The sequence below is a fragment of the Pezoporus wallicus genome, unplaced genomic scaffold (assembly GCF_028554395.1).
Source record: "Pezoporus wallicus isolate ANWC-B61680 ecotype Strahan unplaced genomic scaffold, APGP_CSIRO_Pwel_v1 contig_2144, whole genome shotgun sequence".
Taxonomy (NCBI): domain Eukaryota; kingdom Metazoa; phylum Chordata; class Aves; order Psittaciformes; family Psittacidae; genus Pezoporus; species Pezoporus wallicus.
Genome location: NW_026640952.1, coordinates 495,538 through 519,604, shown reverse-complemented (window position 1 = coordinate 519,604; position 24,067 = coordinate 495,538). Strand labels below are relative to the sequence as shown.

Genomic DNA, 24,067 nt, shown 5'->3' with positions numbered 1-24,067 from the left:
TGGAAACCTGAGACTGAACAAAACATGCTGAGCTCATAGTGATCACAACACCAACCTTATTCATCAACAAGTCTTCACAACCACCAACTCCCAGGTACAATAAAGAAATTTGCAAAGCCTCAATGCTTTAAAAGGAAAAAAAAAAAAAACAAAAACCACACAACTCTATGGAGAAATCAACAATTAAAACTGACAGGAGTAGTATTTACCTGTGGGAAATCAGCAGTGTAATTTCAAGCTCATGGCTCCTGGTACAATATTTTCAATTTTAGACAACAATTTTTCTACACATCAGGTAAATCTTTACGTGTCCATCCTCTTAACCAAAAAGCACAAATAAAGAAAAAAGAAATAAAATCACATTAGAGAGCATACAGCTGTCCAAACACCTGCTGAAGTCTAAAAAAGAAATCCTACATTATTCTAAAGGATTTCAGTCTTGAAAAGGTCAGCCAAAGGCGTCTCAGTATCGTCAGTAAAACTGCCTAGCTCTTGAGGTTTGTTTTTTGAGCTGGGGACAGGGATAGTTAAGCTTCTTTTTCAAAGTATTTTGTCCAAATAAAGATGATTTTACATAAGATCCCATTCCAACAAATAAAAGTTAGTTCATTACCTGCCAGAATACGAAAAAGCACCATAAGTGTTTATATATAAACTACAAAATATTGGCCTAAGTGTTACATTTTGTATTAATTGTACTGTTATGAGAAAGGTCAACGATGCTGAGGTTTCTCGTGTTCTTGACTGCCACAGATCTATCACTACCCTGTATACTCTTATCAAGATAATTCATGTACCAAAAACACACACAGCAAAAAACCTAACGCTAATAAAAGGGACTTCAGAAATTGTATTATCTACTAGACTGAGTAATCAAAGTGCTTTCTCTGACTAACAAAGAATTTACAGCACTATCCTACACTCAGGGTCATCTTTGTTTCACATAAACTCACAGCACTGGAGATAGGAGCTTCTCAGCTGCTCAAAACAGGAGCAAGACTTCTCAAAACACCACGTTCTTGTGTAACATGAAATGTACTTTGCACAAGATACAAAGTAATATATTTGTGCCCTCTACTTTAATATACTTTCATGTTAGTACTACAAAACTGAAAATAAACCAAACAAAAAATAACCAATGTACATATGTACGCTCCTCTGCCACAAAGCACAAAAGCATTTTGACATAGCTGTTTCTGATTTTAGCTCTTACTATTAAAACACTTCAATATAGTTTCACAATTTCTTGTCAGATGTACCTACTGTACAAACACTGTTTTTCAAAAGCCAGAACTGAAATTGCAGGTCTGCTCACTTGTGCTAAAAATAAACTAATACTGTAGGCACAAAGTTAAACTGTAAAAAAGCAAGCAAAAACAGATTAAGATAAAAACTGTGTTTTATGCCTCCATGGATAAACTGAAATAAGAAGCATGGAAGAAAGGTATTTCTAAATTCACATCAACCGCGATTAGGATGATCCTGAGCTGCAGTGACAATCAAAATGCCAAGCAAGAAGTATCGTTTCAATACCTCACTGGTCAGTTTAGAACTGGAAAATAATCACTGCACAGGTATTAACCTAGAATTATTTTTTTTTAATAGGTAAAACTGTATCTGCAATTGGGATGACAGAACAGGCAGCAGGCTCTGTAAGGCTCAGAGCTGCAGCACCAAACCCAAACCTCAGCCTCAAGAGCTTGTTCTACTTGAGAAAGGGAAGAGAAAGGTGTCACTTCTCCACAGCTTACCAAAGGACAAGGAAGAAAACAGATCTCATTTTTGCCATGATAGAATTATGCTCCCCCCTCAAAAAGAGTCTGTCAGGAAAAAAACACCACCAGTAACTGTGGCCCCCTTTGGTTATAACATGCTAGGCAGCTCTTGTAGCGCCTAAAAATTTTGTCTAATGGTCATATTTGTTGACACCTTTCAAAGCAGAATTTCAAAGTATGTATTAATACACTTTAGCAATTTCCCACAAAACAGAGTAAACTCTAAGGGTCTCTAAAGGTTTCTTAGATCGATTTGCTTCAGAAATGACTCATTTGAGGGAAAGGCTAAATCTCTGTTTTCATTTAATAGTCAGAATGAGAAAACGGCTTAAATCCCGATTATATAAAAATGTCAGAAGGTCAGCCACAATCCTCTTTGCACTGCAGAAAAACAATTCCAGAAGTGTCCTTAGAGCACCCAGGCTATTTTGTTCATTGGCTGAACAAAGTATGGGCAGAAATTATGTATCTGCATAACTATCCTGCACTAATGAAGAGCCATATTATTTGGTGAACATGGAGTAACAGTCAAAATGGTAATAAAAGTGCAGCAGAAATGCCTTTAGACATGTCAGTAGAGGCTTTATTCATCTGGGGTAAGCACAGGAATGTTTAAACCCTAGCCATGCATCTTCCAGACCCTGGAAAATTTCACATGCTGCAATGATTCACAGCTCTGAAGCTCCCACTGTTACTGTTAGGTGACTGTACCGAGCAGATAATCAAATATGGTAAGCAGATCCATTACCAATACTACCTGACATTTCTCAATTCTTTGCAGAATTATTTACACTGAAGATTATAAATTGATGGATACCAATACCCGCATACTTTAAAGCTCATAAAGAAAAAGCTCACACCACCACCCGCCTATTGACAGCAGTAAGAATTATTCTGTAGAGAACACTAGTTCTTTATCAATGTATAAAAATTCTGTCTTCAGTACCAAAGCAATCCTGCCCATTCCAATTTAAAAAAAAAAGCTGCTGCAGAATTAGAAAGGAGAATGGCAACAAAGAGCAAAAGGTACTGGATTTCCTCATTCAGAGAGTCCTGATCTGAAAGTCACCAGACATTAATTAAGTCTACAGCTACCAACCTATCTTACATTCCTCCATTTACATCTGTTCCTGTGCTGTCACAGGCAGCACCATGAAGACTGAGGGAACTCTGATTTGACAAAATACAGTAAGCTAACTGTAAAATTAGATTTCGGGATGAAAGACAACAGTTAAGTGTTTAATGTATGAGAAAATGCATCCAACTTGTACAAATATTTAACCAGCTCTTTTGAATATCTTTCTAGTATCTATGAAGATGGCTGTAAGCCTCGACATTCCTTTCTACATCCAAACCATTTTAATAAAAGCAAAGCTAAAAAACCCAGACCAGCCCTTACTAATACATGAATAACAACTGCTTTGCAGAATAATCCAAGAGAGAGCGCTTAGCCCACAATTTAATATCACAGCAAAAACATTTAATAGCCACTGCCTTTACCTGCTCTTCTCTCAAGTTTTCAGTCTTACTAAATCTACCTCTGCCTCCCTTTTATAGGCAAGGAACCAGAATTTGCAAGGAGCACATGTCTGACCCCTTTCATCCCCCCACAGCCAAGCATGTAAATGTTTAAAGAATGCTATAAACCTCTGATTCTAAATTAATCCTAGCTGGGATGGCTCTCAGGCCCCAGACATTTCACAGCTCATTCTCTTTCAAACAACTTCCTCCCAACAGCCACTTGTTTCCAGAGACAGAAGCTGAGGCCTCAGATACTGCTTCATAAAGAAGGGTGCACTAGTTCTCAACCTAAACCTTTCTCCTCAGGAAATCTCTGCAAAGAGCTCTAGCACAGGTGCTAGAGGAGAGGAAAAGAGGAATAAAAAGAGAATGCTGAAGAAAACAGATGCCTAAAAGCAGTAGAGAAAATGAAGATGTTCAGAGAAAGAGAAGAAATAACACATAGAAAAAAAAAATTAAAGTCAACTTGGAGTTCAGATTATTCAGTGCTTCCTCATATCCTGAAAAATCATGTCTATACTACTACATGTTACCAAGAGTGAAGGAGCATGAGGAAGCAAGAACAGCAGTGGCTGTTCCTCTAAGGTATGACTGTCACACACCAAAAAAAAAAAAAACGGGGGGGGGAGGGGGGAAATAAAAATAAAAAGATGTCTTTTCCAGTATTTCTTGTTTCACAGCTACACAACCATAAGCTTCCAAACATCTCAAGGTGTGCAGGACCAAGACTGGCTCAACAACCAGATGAGGAAACAGCTTTCCTGCTTTTGTTCTGCCCGCATCTGGAATGGAGCTATTGAAGGCACTAAGGGCTGGCCAGGCCAGCACTGCTCTAAGATGCAGCCTAGAACAGTTAATACATCCAGACACACAGCCTCACAAATGACAGGACACTGACATGGATGAAGAAGAGGAACATCCTTAAAATGATATGGAAAGTCTGCATGCACACAAAATACCTAAAAGCAATAAAACCAAAAATTCCACCACACTGTATCACACCTTAGTTCTATCCAACCGAAGTCTCAAATCCAAGACTTTTCCACCATGGACTTCTCAGTTTAGAGAAAATTCTCATGTATTTTCTAAAATACGTAGATGTAAAAATTTAACTTAATGAGAAATCTTGCTCCTTCCCTTCTACCTTTACTGGAGATGAACAGGCATGTGAAACAGTACAGCTCAAACACATGAAGACATTCAGGTTATTTCGGTAAAAATCATACATAATCCCAAAGCTGAGTTTTTAACTACCCTGACGAGTTAGAAAACTGTTTAAAACTTCTGCGAATTACAAACTTCCTTTGTTTAAAAAATAAAAAATGAGATCTTAGTGGTATCAACAGTCAATATAATAAATAGCATTGCTTTGAGGTACTGAAGAACTGTCTATTAGTACCGAGTCTTGATATATGGAATATATGGAATGAATTAGTGACTGATGACATTCATCTAACAGCATATGCAAGGCAAAAAACTAAAGAGGCCAACATGCTAAAAAAAAACATACAAATTAACAGGAAGCACTACTTACTAATTATACTACTGTTACAAAGAAGACTGAGACTTCCTTTTTACAAGGAGTCATGTGGAAAAGACAAGGGTAATGGGTGCAAGTTATTCCTGGAGATTTCAATTGGACACAAGAGGAAAATTTTTCACAGTGAGAACAATCAGACATTGGAATAATTTCGCCTGAGAAGCGGTGGATTCCCCAACTTTGGACACTTTTAAGACTGAGCTGGACAGGGTGCTGGGACATCTTGTCTAAACCATGCTTTTGCCAAGAAAGGCTGGACCAGACAATCCTTGAGGTCCCTTCCAACCTAGTAAATCTATGAGTCTGTGACAATTCAAAAGCTATACAGCACCATTCACATTATGATGTTCATATACTTTTATGTTACATTATATACATAAAAAGAGATGACTAATGCCTCATGCTGACAAGATCTGTAAAGCTAGCATCACACTCTCTAGTAGACGCTGATCTTTATCTTTCATCAAGTAGAGCAGAGTCAAGTTGTGGTTTTGCATTATGCATAAGCAGTGAGTACAATTAGACTGAAAAGGAAGCTGATCTCCTCTGATCTCAGGTGGAAAGCGTGAATTCTGATCTGCACAGGTGACACCTCTGTGCATTACTCCAATTTTCAAGTTCACTTGCTTGAATCTGTGTATGCAACAGAGAACTCACAACACGCAGATGTGGCTAATCTCATGCAATCCACTAACATTTAAACAAGCAAGATACCAAATAAGAGAGCAAAACAGTTACATTTGTTTGGCACAGAAAACTGCAATTAGTTCTTGATTTCACAGTTCAAGAAGGATGCTGAAGAACCAGAAGAAAGAAATTAATATCCCTATAGAAAGAATACAAAAAGCAAGAGAAGGAGGGAATTTGATCTTTCATCAAGCAGAGATACAAAAGAACCACCAATTACTAGAAATTAGACCTAAACAAATTCAGGCTAGAGATGAGGCTTCTTTTGCTTTCAGACAGACTGAATCATTTAAGAATTGCTCATTTTCAAATTCCCAGAAATATTCTCATTGAAACTGGATGCTTTTCAAATAAACGTTGTATTTCACCTTGTTCTGTCTGAAGCAGATAATTTTAGGAATTCTAATGGTCAATGCAGTTGTAGTAGTAGCAGTTGCAGTAGTAGCAGTTGCATATGTTCTCAAAACACTTCATAAAGGAACCAAGCATTTTCCTTCGGCAGGTAAAAAAGCAAAGCAGAGAAATAGCACTAAGTCAATGACAACACATGAATGAAGTTCACAGTTTCTAATTCCACTTTGCTACTCTGTGGTCCCCTTATGAGTTTGGGTTTGGGGAGGGTTGTTGTTTGGGTTTTCTTGGAGAAGGGAAGTAGTCTGGGTTTTGTTGGTTTGTTTTGGGGTTTTGTTCTTTTGGGGTTTTGGTTGGTTTTTTTCTGTCCGTGAACTTACTTTTAGCTCCAATTCACAGATTCTCCGTCTGTTCTGTGTCTCAGATTTAATTGCAAATTTCTGGTACTAACCTGCAATGCATTTTAACTGCCAAAATCTGTTGCTATTGAAGTTTAAGCAGTACAGCAGCACACTATACTTTAGCAATACACAAGCTGAGCCATGGAGAAAATCAAAATACCAGGGTTGCTCATTCTTTACCAGCCAGTCCCACAAAGTGTTAACACAGCAGGATCAACTACAGAAAACATCTCCTTAATCAGTGTGCATTCATAATCATGCATAACACTAGGTCCATAGTTTCTAGTTCTAAATTATACTATATTCCACATTTTAAAGACAAAACTAGGAAAAATTCGTACACACAACAATATATGCATTTAAGCTACCAACAGCTCTCCACATTTATGCAAGCTACAGAACTCATAGAGTTTTACAAAATCCACTCTATTTCCAGGGCAAAAGACTGCAGCGATTAAGCACCCAGACTCCCTACCAGTCTCCAGCAGGCTATGCTAAAATCCATGCTGTTAAATCCTTGCAATCTTTTCTAATCCAGGCTAGCTATATTAAAGCTAACTTGGGTGTGCCTAACCATTCTGAAATCAGGAAGCATGCAGACAGCCTATGTACCCTCATTCTTGGCCTGTGTAGTCAACAGGTGCCTGTAACAGCAAAGAACATGGATCATTACAATCCATACCACTAAATCTTCAGTCATTCTAGACTAGGAAAATAGTATAAGATCCTTGTCAGTTTATGGGTAGCCAAGAATTAATGGAATCCAGGCTTTTCTCTTTTCCTTCACTCATATACATATGGTTTAAAGAATTGTATATTCAGAAGTCTCACAAACAGGGAACTGAAGATGAGACTTTCCTCCTGAAGATCCATTTCCTATTATAATGGACATCTTTAGTTATTAAGAACATTATCCAAGTTTTTTTGAATGGTCCAACTGTAATTCTCTAGAACTGCACTACATTAAATTACCTCCAACTATGACATACTAATTTTTGCCTATTTACTGCACTATCTTAAGCATAAAGGAAGGTTAAAATATACTAAGCACTTTTTATTTCTTTTCCATTTAATGACAATATTGTAGTTATCATTGAAATACCACAAAGACATCACAGAAGGCAGTCACTAACTTGGTAATGTTCACTCATCAATACGATCATCTAATACCCTTAATCCCCTCTGTCTCTCAGGTACATGCATACAAATGAAATACATAGATGCACTCCTCAAGCAGCAACCTTTCTTTACAAGAACCCCAAGACTAAACATTAATTGCAGGGTTTTTTCCTAACTTTCTTCAGACTTCTCAGGGAAACAGCTTGAAGTACAGACCTACACAATCCTAGTAACACAAACCCTTTGTAGAAATCAACTAAACCTTGGGACAGCTGGGGGGGGACGGGGACAGGGGTCGGACGGGACTAAACCTACAAAATATAAGAAAGGAACACAGCTCTCTACATCTCCTCCTGTCCACGCAGAGAAAGGGTGGGTACCCATACAGCTGCCATCTCCCATTACAGAGCATACAGCATTGTGTACTCAACCACATCACCTGAAAGAGCAAGCAATGATCATTGAGGCAAAACCTTTCCCACACCAACCAGACCTTATTACCATGATAAATGAAGCCATTAGGCTTCAAATTGTCAACAGGAAAAGAATACTTAAGATAAAACCAGCAGCTTTAAACACTATCCTACAAAAAATAACTTAAGGTCAACATCAGCCACTTAGGCACAGTGAGCATCCCTCTGTTCCCTCCCCCTGGTCCTCAGGTTAAGCTGTATTTTATAAGTTTCATTCTGTCTATATTACCAAAAGAATGTGGGGAAGCTAACAGAACAAAGTTTATGCTGCTGGGTCTTCCACATAAATATCTTTTAAATTAGATTTGGTATTTGAAACATAAGCAAATGTCAGCTTTATTGGAGCATGTTATTGTTTCTAAAAAGGCTACCTGTTAACATGGATATGGTTTACTAAAACGTTTTAGTCCCAACTGTAAAACCTGCTGTTGAGTTTCAGTACACAAGACTGGGTCTGTAGGACCTCTAGCATACAAGCTCGTAAACAACCAGAACAGTTACTAGTGAAACAAATTACATTTTAAATACAACTTTGTATATATAGATTTGTTATGAGCTAGAACTTAATGATTTTAAATAGTCCACTGGGAAACAATTAGCATTAATGAACAAAAATTGCACGTGTAATAAAAAGGAGCTTACCACCTTCGTTAAGTAGTTTGGTGGTATAACATGGTGACATCATCACTGGCAAAGTTAGCTTAGTTACTGAGACATTCTTTATGGAAAATGTACAACAAAAAACCCAAACTGTAGAATCCAAAAATAGCGGGGGGAGTGGAGGTGGGGGAGGAGCATTTCCTTACTTTCCACCAATAAGTTAAATTAGCAGCTGAGAGATTACTTTTACTTCATCACTCAAGACAGCACTTTTTCACTGTTCATGCCCCACTACACAGCGTTTAGGATCAAAGTATGTCCCATGGGACCACAAACTTCAAAAGCAAAACAAAACAGAAGTTCTGTATGGTGTGCTGGGAAAGAGATGGACACAGTATTTTCTCCTCTATCTGTAACTTTGAGAACTACATACCGAAGAAAACCACAATAATGACTGCATGCAAAAACTGACACTGAAGTGCCAAGTGAAGAGGTAAGATGATTCAAGGGGAAAGTAACTAAAACAGCCTTTTCCAAGGGCTCCTCCAGATCCACAAAAAGACATGTTTGTTTACAATATATATGTGTCCTCTGAAGGAAAGGTTTTGTTGTTACAATAAATCAAACCCCAGGGGCTAACCACTCCCTTACAAACACAGCACAGCTTTGCTGACAGCACTTCAGAAGAACAGACTTAAATTGACACATTCGATACAACAACATTGTCCTGAACGACTGCAACAACTACAGGGCAGGTTCTCTCGAAGAAACCTATTTGTTTCTTTAGACGTGGCACACTGATGAACTTAGGTTACAAGGAAGGTTTTTTTCTTTGGTAGCAATGTTTATTACACTGCTTGTCACTTCCAGACTGGAGTTCTTTTGCATGTCCTGTACCTGTAGCTTTCAACATCTGTTAATAAATAGATCATTAAAATCTATTACATGGAGAAGGTCGTGTTTTTACAGCCTGTCTGCAAATCAGGGTACACTGATCCAAGTTCAGATGTCAATGCTTCTCTCCCTGCAGTCCCCAGCAATATTATGGTCACCTCCCTTCAGGTGGCAGCACTACGGCTCGCACAACATGTGGCATTAATTCAGGAAGCGCATCCACCTGAAAACAAATCCACCCCTACCCATCTTTGCAGGGCCAACACCACTGCTCCCCATCCCTCCTCCCTCTACCCAAAGCCACACACTGCAGTTTTCCAGCCTTCTTGATCCAGGTCATTACACATCTGCAAAAGACTTGCATCTGATACAAGGCAGAGGGCAAGGCTGCATGGGTGGACCTGCAGCATCTCACACTTGCAGCATCGTTTTTATGGTTTCACAAACTCCCTAAAAATATATTTCTGTGAAAGAATAGATCATGTACTAAAAGACAGTCCTTTTCAAGAACTGGGCACATTCAGAATAATCATCCCTTCCTTACAACATGAGTTTAGTTTCACAAGTAGATTAAAATAAACCACCTACAAGAACTACTGTGTTTTAGAAAATGTGACAAAACAGGCATTCTGTCACTGCCTGAAGAGTCCAACCTGCTTTTACGAACACTTCTACAAATATCTAGTAGAAAGGGGGAAGGAAATATTCATCTAGTCCCCTTGCATCTCTCTCCTGAGAAAATCTCTTTGCATATAGAGGATGCATTCAGCGCCAGAGTGGGATACAGTCTGGCACACGGCAGCAGCCAGCCTACCTGCTGGAGACCACCCCTTCCATATTGCATGAAACACTGCACACCATCAGCAGTCACAAAGCCAACACTGATTTTGTGGCAACTGGCACTACTCTAAAGGGTAACTGTCACACAGTGCAGAAAGTGGAGCATGCACACTTACCTATCTAAATTCCTGAGAAGGCAAGCACACACAGCTTTAGCAAAAACTCCTGGCGGCTGCCACGATCAGCTTCAGAGGAATCATGCCATGGTGAAACCTGGAAGCAGAAAGACCATGGGTATGAACAATATTTGAAAGGGAAACAAACAGGTTAAATTTTTTTCAAAAGGGAAATGGTATTGTGGAAACTGTGCTAGTTAGAAGCCAGAAGTAACAAAGACTTATAAAACTATGAACCTATTAAGTTTAAGTGGCTAGCTTACTCATTTGAGAGTGCTTGCATGAGAAGTTTCTTAATATAACAATCCCAACCTTTCTTTTATCACCCTTTTTCTGAACCACGTTATTTTCTTCCAGAACACATTCTGGCAAACATTTGGTTACACCTGAAAGGGGACATTTCACAGTGCTGTGGCCCACTTTTTTTCTCACCTTTTTCAACATAAAGGCCAATCGCAAAGGAAAGAGGGGGGTTATTTATTAAGTCACTAGCTACACTCCTCTAAGAAGTCCCCAAGTATAGCAAGGAAAAATGGCTCAAAGCTAGTCCTTCATATTTACCAGGTCCTGTAATAAAACCTGTATTGTTTCAACATTAGCCTTAATATCTGACCTCTATCTATTGCTACAAAAGATGACTGGAGCCCTCTAAAATTAGACTGGGCAAACAGATGTAACCATGGAGATTCATACTGCAGACCCGAGAACACTGCAGGGGCACAAACTGGAGGTAGAGCACAGACAGTGAATTTTTGTCCTCCTCTCCTCCCACCAAGCTCCAGTGTTAGAAGAGATGTGTGGTGAATCATATCAAAAAGATGGATTAAAATCCAACTCTAAATAAGGAGACTTGAGGAGAAGACCTAGATCATTTCTCCAAATCTGGCTTTTCCCAGTCCAGATCACTGCACAGCTACGTAAGAATTTGTGCTGACAAAAGGCAGAGAAGGCACAGGTCAGGGTAAGCAGTCAAGGACAGCTGCTTTCCGCTGCAATGCCATCATAAGCTGCATGTAAAACCATGGTACAAACCCTATTTATTCTATTATAGTGATCTCTGAAATTTGATAGGTTGATATGCAAGTAATTTTTAGTCACCCATTACTACTATCCCAATAATATTTCCAGACAGGGTTGAATGAAGTTTGAATACTTGGTGGCAAGAACGTTAGTATCAACCAAAATTCTTTAAGAAGCGCCAGACATCATTACAACAGAGCTCAAGAAAGTAATTATTGTTATCTTACTTTAAGTAATTAAAAATACAGCTTTCAGAGTTGGGTTTTGTAACTGCAAATTAGGTTTAGGCTTATTGACAAGATACTATGTGAAATTAAGACCCTGGAAAACTAAGAAGCATCATCAGAAGAGCTGCAGTACATATCATATGCAGCAAAAGCAGTTTCCAGAGGTCAGAGAGAACTAAACTCGTGTTTAAAACAAGGTAACACTGAAGGAAGAACTGCTTTCTAACTTTCATATTATCAACAAACTGTGCCTGTCTCTTTCAAGTAGAATCATATTCTAATCTTGGGGCAGGAAAGTTCAATTACCTCTCAGTGTAATGAGGCAAGGAAAAGGTTTAAAATCTATCTGATTACAATTGCTACTGACATTTTGGCAAGTCATTTGGGCAGCAGGTAAATAAATCATTTCCTCAGGTGGTGGCCTTCTGCTCAAGAAAAGATTTCCTTGCTTTCTTTAGGATGAAATTCTTCACCTGTTCAAACATTTCTAAGATGCATCATAATTCCAGTCCAGAACTCTCCATTTCCTTTGGTGTTAAATTATAGACCTGCTGTATAAAAACAACTTTTTTCTTTTTTTTTTTTTGGTAAAAGATTGCCTATGAAGCTCAATTGTGATTGGGAAGGCCGCCTACACAGCATAGAGGGTGAGAAAAAACACACTTGCAGAGCTGAAAAAACATTGGTGTAGGCGTAGAGAGGGAGGGAAGAACAAACTTCATTCTACTGAAAAAGGCTATTTTCTTACCTCACTAAAATGTGTTCCTTGAAAAGAATTCAAAGGATTGTTTGCTAGGTTCCAGATGTCAATATGCAGCACAAACAAAATGAGGAATCCTTGCAGATTCATCCTCCTGGCTTCAGAATCTGCCACCTACCCAGGGAATGTTTCACTTCCCCCACTTTTCTATTGCATCCTGCAACAGCTGTTCTCACAGAGAGCAAGTCACCCGCACATTAGCAGTCCAAAGCCTTATATAATTAACAGCATCAGGAAGTATTGAAAGTGTAGCCAAAGCCTTTCCAAAAGAAGGGGAAAAAGAATGCTCTCTGGAAACACTAAGAATAACTTTTATTCATTCTCGGCAGAATCTAACAGTATTTGGAAATGCTGAAAATAAAATAACTACAAGTACAGATGTTTCTTTCTGACAGTTTCTTTCCCCCCTGGCCTACACAGCCTTCAGTCCATTCATCTTCCCAGAAAAGCAAGCAGACCTTTGCAGGATGTCCTACTAACTAGTCTAGATTTTCAAAGGAAAGAAAGCATGAGCATCGGAAAATATCCTCCTCGGTTTTCTTTAGGAAGGCACCACCTATACCTGTTACACTTTCTAAACAAATCAGTCTACATGACGTGTTCTGCCATCACAAACCCATGAAAATACTTTTAATAGGTCTGTCTTTCCCTTCCCAATAAAAACAAAAGGCTGTGGTTGTATGTGCATTAGCTGATTATTACTGTAATTACTACCAGAGGAATGAAGACAGCCTGGACAAATTTCACCAATTAAGTTCAAGAAACATGAGATGATGCACTGCAGGGAACAGAAGAGGCTGCTGCTCCTATGGCACCAGACAAGTCTAAAACCTATTTGCAAAGCTTACCTCAAATGGAATAGGACTCCATCACCTCATTTTCTTGAGTGTTGAGGTGGGTGTTTTCAAAGCCCTGCGTCTAGCAGTTGACTGAATTCCTGTACCCACAGTACACTGCTGCAATAGAGAACAGCCTACAGAGCAGTACTCCTGGAAGGCTACCTCCAACCACAGCTTTCACAGGGCTTTAACTTTCATCTCCAGTCAAGCATATGCTGTCACTGAGGACACTGAATACCAGAAACTGGTAAGCAACATTACTACAAAGTAAACTTCATTTTTACACATCTTTTCAACTACATGACTGTTGAGCACTAATGGCTATTATTCATACAGAAACACAGCTAGGATAGGATTCTGAAAAGCACCAAGCCAGCTGACTTGCACAAACCTACACAGCAATCAAAAGCAGCACACTCAGAAGTCACAGCTAAGCTCTTAAAATTACTCTTAAAAATACAAGATAGTTGCTCCTGAAACCGACTGAGGCATAAATTCTTCTGGATCAGAAAGGCAGATAAGAATGGAGTATCACAGAGAGGTATAAAACTCCTGAACAGTAGAACCTCCAGAAAACAGAAAGAAGGATCTGAAACACTGAGTATAAAATGGTGAAAAACACAGAAGCAAGAAAAGAAGTAAGGTGATGTAGAAAAAAGTATAAAAAAAAAGGCATATAAAAAGGTAGCAAGAAATGAAATCCCTTATTTTAGGAAAATTACAAAAGAAGGTATAGACTCCCACCAGATTTTGAATTACAGCCATCCTGACTTTCAGCCTGGTGAATAGCAAAATACAATATTTGACACCTTAATACAGCCTCTCTACATACTAATACGCATATAATTCTAATAAACCAAAACCCCATGAAAATATTAGACAACAAATGAATCACATACATAGTATTTGCATCCTAATAAAGCATATCCTTTCATGCTTGGCTTGTCAAGCTAAAGAACATTTGCTTCAAGAGTCACTGACAGAATAATGTGATCTCTCGTATCCTTCCATAAATTTCACCTTTAGGTAAAATGAAGTTTTATTTCTCCTTAGCAAGAACAGAAGAGGTCAAGTTTAAGAAGGCTGCCTTTTACCTCAGGCTCTAAGATCTCCAGTCAGACTACGGCTATTACACAACAAAAAACCCTAGAAGAGCATTGAGGGCTGTCAGGGGAATCTCTCCTGCTGCTGACAGTAAAATTCAGAGAGAATATTCACGTTTTGCTTTTCAGATACCAAGACCTTCAGGAACTTCTCAGAAATACGTCTTAACAAGGAAGAAAGCTGAACTAGTAAAACCTTTTTACCTGCTTGTATCTTCTTGTAAACCAGCAGTTAAGAGCCTTGAAATTGAGTTATACTTCATTTTTGAATGAAGATTCAGCTTAGGTTGGGGGGTGCCTGGGTTCTCATTTTCTGTGTTGCTTTTTTTCCTCTCATCAACAGTAAACTAGAAGTCTGATTAAGATTTATAGCCTGATACAAATTCAAACACCTTTGACATCGTAATTATAATAGTATCAATCAAAATTAGTAACATTACATTTAATTCATTAACTACTCTACTGCCCTGTCTACAGGAGTCAATTACTATAATTCTTGACATTTTTCTCAAAAGGGGTAATGGAACAAAATTTCATTTAAATTAATTTGACCTGAAAAGGCTTCTTCTGATGTTCAGATCATCATTTTTGTGCAGTACACCGTAAATTCTCCTGGCCTTTCACAAGCACCATGGCTTACAGACTTCCACACTGAGGCCAGATTTCCAGCCACACAATCTATTACTGCAACTGTAAGTGGCTTCATGTTTACCTTTAATATAATTGCATGTCCTACAAGTGAAATACCTATACCAAGAAAATACTCCTAAATTGAAATTGCTTCTAATCTATGAACTAAAGCTTTTGTCCAGTCCAGAAGTAAGTGAAGTGAAACATCAAGGAATTTACAGAGTACAACCATGAAAATGTGACCTTTGGAGATATCCCTGATAACAGTAAGCACTCTAAAGTAAGGAATGCAAATACTTAAATCTGAAATGGAGAAAACCAACAACAAATGCAAACAGGCCATTTTTTCTCCCTTACATGAGGTAGTGACCCACCTTTTTTACTGTCCAATATGCCCTCTTTAAAATCAGGTTCTCTCTTCAGATAAGTTACCCTACTGCTTTTGAGCCTGGCCTGCTTTCACAGCTAAGCTGTAAAAGAAGGACAGAACTTTCCACTTTAAGAGTTACTGCTGCTGAGTGAAGAAAAAATATTGTCTATGGCAGAAAATACTGGAGGACCATGGATAACAGGCAAATTCAGCAGAGAATTTGCAAATTCACAATTTGAAAGCTCACTACTCTTCCATTTCCTTTTCAATCCATTTTTCTCCTGCTGAAAGAAATTAAAACCTGAGCCAGCATCTCAACTGACTTCTATATTTGGAATTTTAAAGCTGTTTGCCAATGGAAACAGAGGAAGCACCACAGAGAATTTTTCTTGTTAGGAAGCTTTCCACTGATAAGGGTTCAAAGCGCTTTGCAGATAAGGTAAATATCATTAAACCAAATACAAAGAAAGGGAAAATCAAGAGAAAGAAAAGGACTTGCTCAAGGTCATCCAGCAGCCAAATGGCAGTCATAAATATTAGTCTTCCAAATTCTACCACCCATGGCAAAGAACTGTAATGACTTTATATGATGGCTTTCATCAGCACTTTATATGCATTTTCAGTTCCTCAGTGTAAACAATACATCAGCTAGAGAAGTTGGATGCGCAAAACAGGAAGGCAGAGAACTGCCTAAGAATGAATAAACTAAACGCCACGAAGCTCTGTTACTAAATGGCATGGCATCGGTGTACACTGGTCAACCAGTGGGTTTCCACTGGCAGGTACTAACTTCTGTCAAACAAAACATGAAAACTCATTTCCCCAGTCTTTCACAGTATACCAGCCATTGTTTTACCCTTTACCACAGGAAGTGTTTAAACCAGGAATACCCAGCTGTAGATGTCAGTTGACTGCGTATGTGCTTTGAGCATCACTTCTATAAGCATCCAGTCTCCTTCACAGCACACCAGAAATATACACCATACATCTGCTACACAAGGAAGCCTTACAATAAAAGTTATATTGACGTGTACTGCCTATAAAATTCATTAGAAGAGGCATTAACTACATCACTATAGTTGCAAAGTATCTGAAAGAATATGAAAAATTCCACTCTGTTGAGCAGAACTTACTCATCAGCTTTGAAACTCTGTCAAACTGAAAATCCTACTAATCTCCAAGAGTTTCAAACTTCATAAATCATATCTTCTATCCCTAACTCAAAATTCAGCTATAATAAAAAGACAGTTCTTGAGCTAGAAAGTTTCTTGCATATGTAACCAAACAGACCTTCCATCAAGGAAAAGAAAATATTCATCTATGCCGCCTTTGAGATAAAGCAGGACTCATGTCAATTCTACAGAAGGAGACGAAAAGTAATTCAAGATACTCTCTCATGCCTCACTCAAGGTCTTCATTTTCAGCAAAGAAGCCTCTTTTATGCTTGCATTGTCTGGGAACTGATAATCTACTATTTCATAAAACACAAGCACCTTACATCTTCATCCTGATTTGACTCACCTGGCAGACCTGGTAATTTCCATTAGAGTCGGGTTTCTCTACCCATTCAAGGACCTACATGCTCTTTGCTAGCTTAAGATAACACTTGAAAGGGTTCTTTGCCTGTTTCCCCAATAAAATTACAAAGTATTTTGTACTCTTACCAGTAGATAGCTCATTTATCCACATTTCAAGACATACTGCTCTATACATGATAGTTCACAGTTGTGATCTTGGTCATCCAACTCCTCAGGAAACAAAAAAAGGCATTTTTCTGTCTCCTTAGATGGCATCAATATTCTTACAGCTTGCATAAAAAAAGTTTGCAAAGAAATTATTGAAAACAGTCTAGCTATTTGACCACATGTCTAAGAGCCCTGCATAACTCAAGCAATTTTACTTGTCTGTTCTGCAATTTTCCCATTAATGAAAATAATATTTACTTCACAGGGGTCAGAATGATTAATTTTCATGACGAGTCTGAATCTAAAACAGAGGGGTAATTTGACAGATCTCTGAGGAGAGAGGGTGAAGGAAAAACAGGTTAGATTTTATACTCATTTTCAAATGAGAAAAAAAAAAATTGAGTTGCAGGGAACCAGCCACTTCCGCATTTCCAAGAATATTATTAAAATTACACAATTACACAATGCAGAAAATTCAATGCTTATATAATTTCTCAAACTACATGCCCAGCCATGACCTGCAGCAGACTCTTCAATGCCAGACTTTTACCTGAACAGACAGGTTTTGGAATCTGACTTGAGTCATGGTCATTGCAAAGTTACTGCAGATTCACTGATTAAATAAGATGTAAGATTTTGAGCTCATTTATCTGTGAGAAAAAAGGGAAGAGCTGCAGAACACTATGAACATGCTACTTTTAATAAACCCAAACGAAAAGAGAAATGTGTAAAAGTACCTCATGAATCCAGAGACTATTATTGCAGCTAACTATTAAGGAGTCATGGAAGTCTACTCCCAGCTTCAACTGTTCAACTCAAGGACAGTAAAATTACCCAGCGCACAATGTGTTACTTAATTATTCAAAAGGTATTCTTAAGGTGGTCTCACTGCTACAGAATCATTCATTCCCAGGCTGACCAGGTATAGCTGAGAATCCTGTCCACACATTCTTCTGTTAAAAAATAAAGTGACTTTGAATGTCTGGATCGCCACACAGGATTCTTTTATTTCTCTTATTTGTCAGTAAATATGAATTCACATTTTTTTTTACTACAAGCAGCACTGTGAAATTAGGCTCCTTAGGTAAGGTACTTTGGGTATTTGAAATAACTTCTGGAGTATGTTTGATAGAGAACAGAGTCTCAAGAAATTGTTAAAGCATTGTTAAAGCATTGTTAAAGTCATTGTTAAAGCAAGTATATGATGCATTGACGGACAGTGTATTGTACAGTACATACCAGGTAGGCACAGACTATAAACCAGATACATGACCTGTAGAACTACCATGATCTGCAGGTAAATGACTATAAGATTGAACTCAAGAAAGGCAAGGTGGGTTTTTTGCTTTTAATTTTGGCAGGGGAGGGGGCAACTGTTGCAGTTAAAGCACTCTGTAACCAACACCCTCAGATACAGAGAAAGTACACCGTTGAACAACTCATGGTTTTAATACCAAAAAAACTTGATACCCTTGTTTCTAAAGAAACTGCAATTCTAGGAAAGAAACTATAATAAGAAAATTGTTAATATGGGAAATTAGATTATGAAGAAACAAAACAGCAAGTTTATCCATTCTTAACGAAGTACATGGAACTCCATGTTTCCATAAATTGAGATTCTACACTTCAGTAAGTATTCATTAGAGGAAACACAATCTACACATACAAAAGCAGAAAAAAGTGACTTAATATAACAACATAGCATAAAAGGTGACAACACAGGTTTTGTTGGGGGTTGTCCGTTTAGATGCAGAAAACTTACTTATTTTACAAAATTATATTCTTCAAGCAGAGGTTCATGAATGTCAGTAATTGCAAACCTGCAGCACCAGGCCAATGCAATCAAACAGCGATGACAGAAGTTGCAGAAGCTACAAATGTTAAAGAACATAAAACTAAAAAGGAAGGCATAAAATTGACAATTAGAGACGTAAATACTTTCTTTTGTCCCCTTAGGCCACAACCACAGAGGAGGAGACACGACACCTCTGCCAGCAGCAGCCCTTCTACAGAAGGCAACCACAATGCTTTCAGCATCTCGGCCATAGCAGAAACACCCAACTCACCCACCACACAGAAGCACCCACTGTCCACATCCATTTCCTAATCAAATGCACTCTGCATGTTGGACATTGCCACTAAAGAGGAGAAAACTCTCTAATCTTATACCAGGTTAAAAGGTTCAAATGTAAAAGGAGAATTAGTAACAGAAGCACAAAACCAGTACCCATTGCAAGTGAATGTTTCTTTTTAAGCAATTTCACAATCTAAATAGTATCTTCTCCCTAGTCCATTTGAGTCACTGTTCATCAGTCAAGAATACACAGGAACAAGACAACTCTTCACCTGCCTCCCTGTATACTTTAGGGCAGAACATGACTAAATAAATGCCTTGAGAAAAGCCTGTTACAATGATTCATTCAAATAAACATGCCAGCAAAGGTTTTACATTCCACCAGTTAACGTAAAAATAAGTAGTGACTATAAATCTTGAGGGGAAAAAAAATAACACATCCCTTGCCTGTTCATATCAGACAACTGAAACGCTGCACAGGCTAGAGAACTATTGTAACAGGAGAGCTAGAAATCAGTACTATTAGGAAGAAGTTATGGACTCCACATGGCATGTCATTCCTTTGAATACATAGATACAGGAACATGCCTTTGGCCAAAAACAATTTATTACCTGACATTAAATAAGAACAAACCCAGAGACAAGTAACCATTCTGAGATACTGTCCACATTATTCCTACCTATAAAGCTTGGCTGCATGCCTGCAGTGAAACCCAACAAACTTTATTTTTTTCAATTTTTCAATTTCAAGATTAACTTTAAAATGCACTGTCTTGAGAACACACGGACAAAACTTCAAACTATTTCACAAGTAGCAAAATACTTTTGAGAAAAGGCTTTCAGCTGTATTGTGGCAATGTGGATTGCTCAGGAGCAGATAATCTTTTCCTTCCTCCATACATTTGGCGACCAATTTTCAAAATCTATAGAGTTGTTATATGATGCCACTGATAGTGTCTACAAAGAGCCTAAGACAGGGTTTATTACTTTTATCCAACTTTAACAATATGACAGCATCATTACTACAAATGCATGACGGTTTGCTTCCAATGGGATTAGGAAAAGCATGGGAAAGAAAACATTACTAATGTATTGCATGGAATCCAAACAATCTAGTACACGAACATGGGCACAAGCACAAATTTAAAAAATCCTACTTATAAGAATAATAAATCCAGACATACCATAAGTGGAAACTGATTTCAGAAACATCCTATTAAGGCCAAAAGGGCCAAACACATTATATAGCGCATACATGTGAGCTGGTGGGGTAGAGCTCTCTTCCCCCCTCTTCTTTGGAAGTGTTGGCTTTCAGCAGAATTGATCCCTCACTTCAGCCCACCCTGCAGCTGCATACATCTTTAAGTGGAGGAGGCAGAAAGCAGCAGCCAAGTTTGAGCAGGAGGAAGACAAAAGCAAGATGCACCCTTCCAGGTACTGCATGTGCTCATAATGTGATGTGGCCTCACTGCTGCACCCTGAGCTTCCAAGGAGCAGAAGTCTCAGTTTTAATGGTAAAATACAGATCCTGCCCAATACTGCTATTAGCGAGAGCTGAGCTCAGACACCAGCACAAAAAAGTCTCATCCCACTGACTTTACTAGTTACCCCAGACAAGAAAAACACACCTGAACTTCAGCTGAAATACTATTTTTATCAGGTACAAGCAAGCTTAAAATCTGCCAGTAAACTCAAAAGTTAGGTTTAGATGTAGTCTGACTCTTATTCCAAGAGACTCAGCAGAAGCATTTGGAAAAAACTCCAGCAGATCTGTTACCACACATGGCACAGTTTCTGTTTTTAGCATGACTGGTGTACGGGGAATTGAAGATGAGCTTCCACAGTCCTGATGTCCTATACATGGGAGACAAATCAAATAAGCCCAAAGTGGTGCACTGTGTTAATGGATCTTCTCCTGACCTATGACAAGTAATCCCATAATTCATAGGCAAAAGTGCTCTGCTGAACTAGTTTTTAATAAAGGTTACAATGGTTATCTAGCAATTACATGCAAGAACAAGTTGCTGCCCAGTTTCAAATGCTTGGAGAGCACAGCATTATTGGCATGCTCTATCAAAACATATTTGAAATCTAGAATACAGAGATTCATCAGCCCATATATCACTTCAGTGCTGGGGTACAGAATAATTACCAATTGTAACTTTGATTTGGTAATCAGAAAGGTCTTTTCTTGATAAGGGAATTTTTCCACATCTAAAGAGATGTATCTTTATGCTATTTAAGAGTACCACATACTTTCTAAGAGAATGGCCCGAATGGATTTCATCACCAAGGTCTCAACCACATAAAGGCAAAGTGTTAGGAAAACAGCACTCCACTGCACAGGGAAGATACCACACAGCAAAACCCATACTGAGCGCAGGGTTGCCATCACCATGTTCATATAGCACTTTATAATACACAGATTTTTAACACATTTCTAAGATTTTTACAAACATTTTGTAAAGATTGGTTGCACACTGCATATGCAAAATAGCGGTTAAGATACCCTAGAAAAGCTGTCAATAGTAACACAAAGTTTACTCCAGAGGAGAAGGACTCCTATCACATTGCTCACTCAGTTCTTTTTTTACAGTGCAACGGGGTCTCAATTTATGGTCTCAGATTACTTCCAAACACAAAAATTCCTTGCTCATAAGTACTCCTCAAACCTCCCTGGCTCTGAAATATTTTTGTATCAATGAAGCACAAGTGTGTGTTTCTTCCCTTGTATCTAGAATCAACACATGAAAAACTCTTACCACCAGCCTCACCTGAAAACCCACCTGCTGCTTGAGTGCACTTCTCCACAGTGGGAGTGTTTACTTTCACCCAAAAGAATGCTCCTTGTGATCCCTGCACCAGGCAGCAGGCTGCAAACATGGTTTTGCTGAGGAGAAGATGGAAATACCAACTGCACAAGGCTCTGAAGGAAAACTACCTTCACCAAACCATGCCGCTGGGATATCATGTGCTCACAGATTCAGTTCTCTGATGCTTTTCTTACTCAAGCATGTCACTTAGTTTTGTGTTATACAAGATCTATACAGAAAATAGATCTTAATATGTTGCAAATCAAATCTTAGCTAACTGCACATGGTAATTAGAGGAAAAAAGAGCCCACACAAAAGGATCGTTTCAGGAAAAAGAAATAGCTGTATTTACAAACATCAGAGGTAAATAAAGAGCATCAGTGTAATGAAAACAAAACTGCCCTACAAAATAAAGATAACAAAAAACCCTTGAGATGCATGATGTCACAACTCAAGTCTTACATCCCTTCCTCCCTGCAGCAGGCAGGGAGAGAAAGCACCAGAAACACCTGCGAGACCTTATCCTCTAAGAAAAACTAAGGTAAGCTATTCCAGGTCAGCTCACACCAAGAAAAAACACGCTGTGTGTAATGGGAGACTCATTCACATTCACTAATTTGCCAACAATTGTCCCTAGATCTGGAAGGAAAAGGAAAGAAATGGGAGAACAGCAAGATGCCAAACCCCTTACTTGAATACATTACTGGCTAAAGCCTGCTCTCTTTTTTCAGGTGTTTTGTGGACTTGAAGAAGCTTCTAAATACATCTTCGAGAAATAAAACCTAAAGCTTTCCAACAATTTACCTTTAGCTACAGTTGTTAGTATTGTCTTAATCACGCTTATATTCACAGCACGAATACCACACTGCAGGACTCACAAAGGAATGATTTTTTTTTTTGCAGCTGTATTTTTGTTAGGTTCATTTCACAAACCATCTGTTTCTCAGAAAACTACATACATAATGGCATATCTGCCTGAAAACAAGCTCTGAAGTAAAAGATTCTACCTTCTTCTTCCTTTCAGGCATTAACTGGCAGATGGTCAAGAGGATGTTTATAGTAATAGAGGATGTTTATCAACCAACCTTCATAGGTTAAAGAGGCTGGTGCCTTAATAAAAACATCTGACAAGGCCCTTTAGCAATCAAAGTACTAAACATGTAATGCATTCAAATAACTGTATTAAAAAATACTTGGAAAATACTACTCTTAAACTCACATCTGCAAAGCTGCCTTTTTACACTACGTTGGTCTCAATCCTCAAAATACAACCATTACTCAACTCCTGCCATAGTTAAGCTCCACTTCAATTCAGGGTAAGCCTCAGCAACACTCATGGAGTAGAGTCCCAGTAACTTACGGGTTTGAGAACAAAATACTTATTAACTCCTGGTATTCTTCATATTGCAATTTTGATTAAACATCCTTACTCTTTTTAAGACAAAGTGAAAGTCTGGTAAACTTATTACCCAGGTCATAATCAGATTTGCATAATACTGTGACGCTAAACAAATAAAAACAAAAGTTGCACTAGCATACTGGCTTTGCATGGGATACAGAAGACATTGTTCAAGTTTACAGGCCAGGACTAACCCACATTCTACAAATAACTTTCTTACTGGAGTCTTCAAGCGTTCCTCCTTACTGCCCTTTTGGGGAACAGGAATTGCACCATTTCAGAGAGCCACAAATGAGCTACGCAAGCTGAGGGTCAGAGGGTCTCTCGCTGCGCACACTCATTTCTCCCAGGGTCCCCCCAGGGCAGCCAGCTTAGAGCCCAGTACCATACGTATGAGGTAATTGTCACTACTACAGAATCATACTCCGTTTTGTGCTACTGCATCTTAACAAGATTGCAGCTAGTCCTCCAATTACTCGCTACTGGAAAAGGAACATCTTAACAAATAAAACATATCTAACACCACCATCCCACACTGTCTCCCCTCCAGAAAACACCCACCCACCATGCACTAAGGCCTAACTGTCCAAAGGGACACACTTGCTTGAGGAAAACACTCTGACACACACATCCAAGTGACACACAAAACCCTACCTTTGCCCTTCAGGGTTAAATTGTCAGAGGGCAATTCCAGCTTATGTTAGCCTGGAGGAAGCAGGAACTGCAGAGGACAGGAGTCTTGGCTTCTCTCACTCTCAGCCCTTTCATGTGCTGTCAGCAACAGCCAGCTGGTAAGATGGTGAACCAGATCAAGAAGGCCAACTCAACTA

General features: G+C 38.7%; 1 protein-coding gene across 1 annotated transcript in view; it reads right to left on the bottom strand.

Moving 5' to 3' along the window:
* The window catches only part of SIPA1L1 (signal induced proliferation associated 1 like 1), a 203,727-nt gene that overhangs the window by 122,795 nt on the left and 56,865 nt on the right, over positions 1-24,067 (bottom strand). Inside the window, exon 3 of the mRNA XM_057421358.1 lies at positions 10,318-10,414. The gene's annotated coding sequence lies outside the window, so the exon portion shown is untranslated. The remainder of the gene's footprint in view (positions 1-10,317; positions 10,415-24,067) is intronic.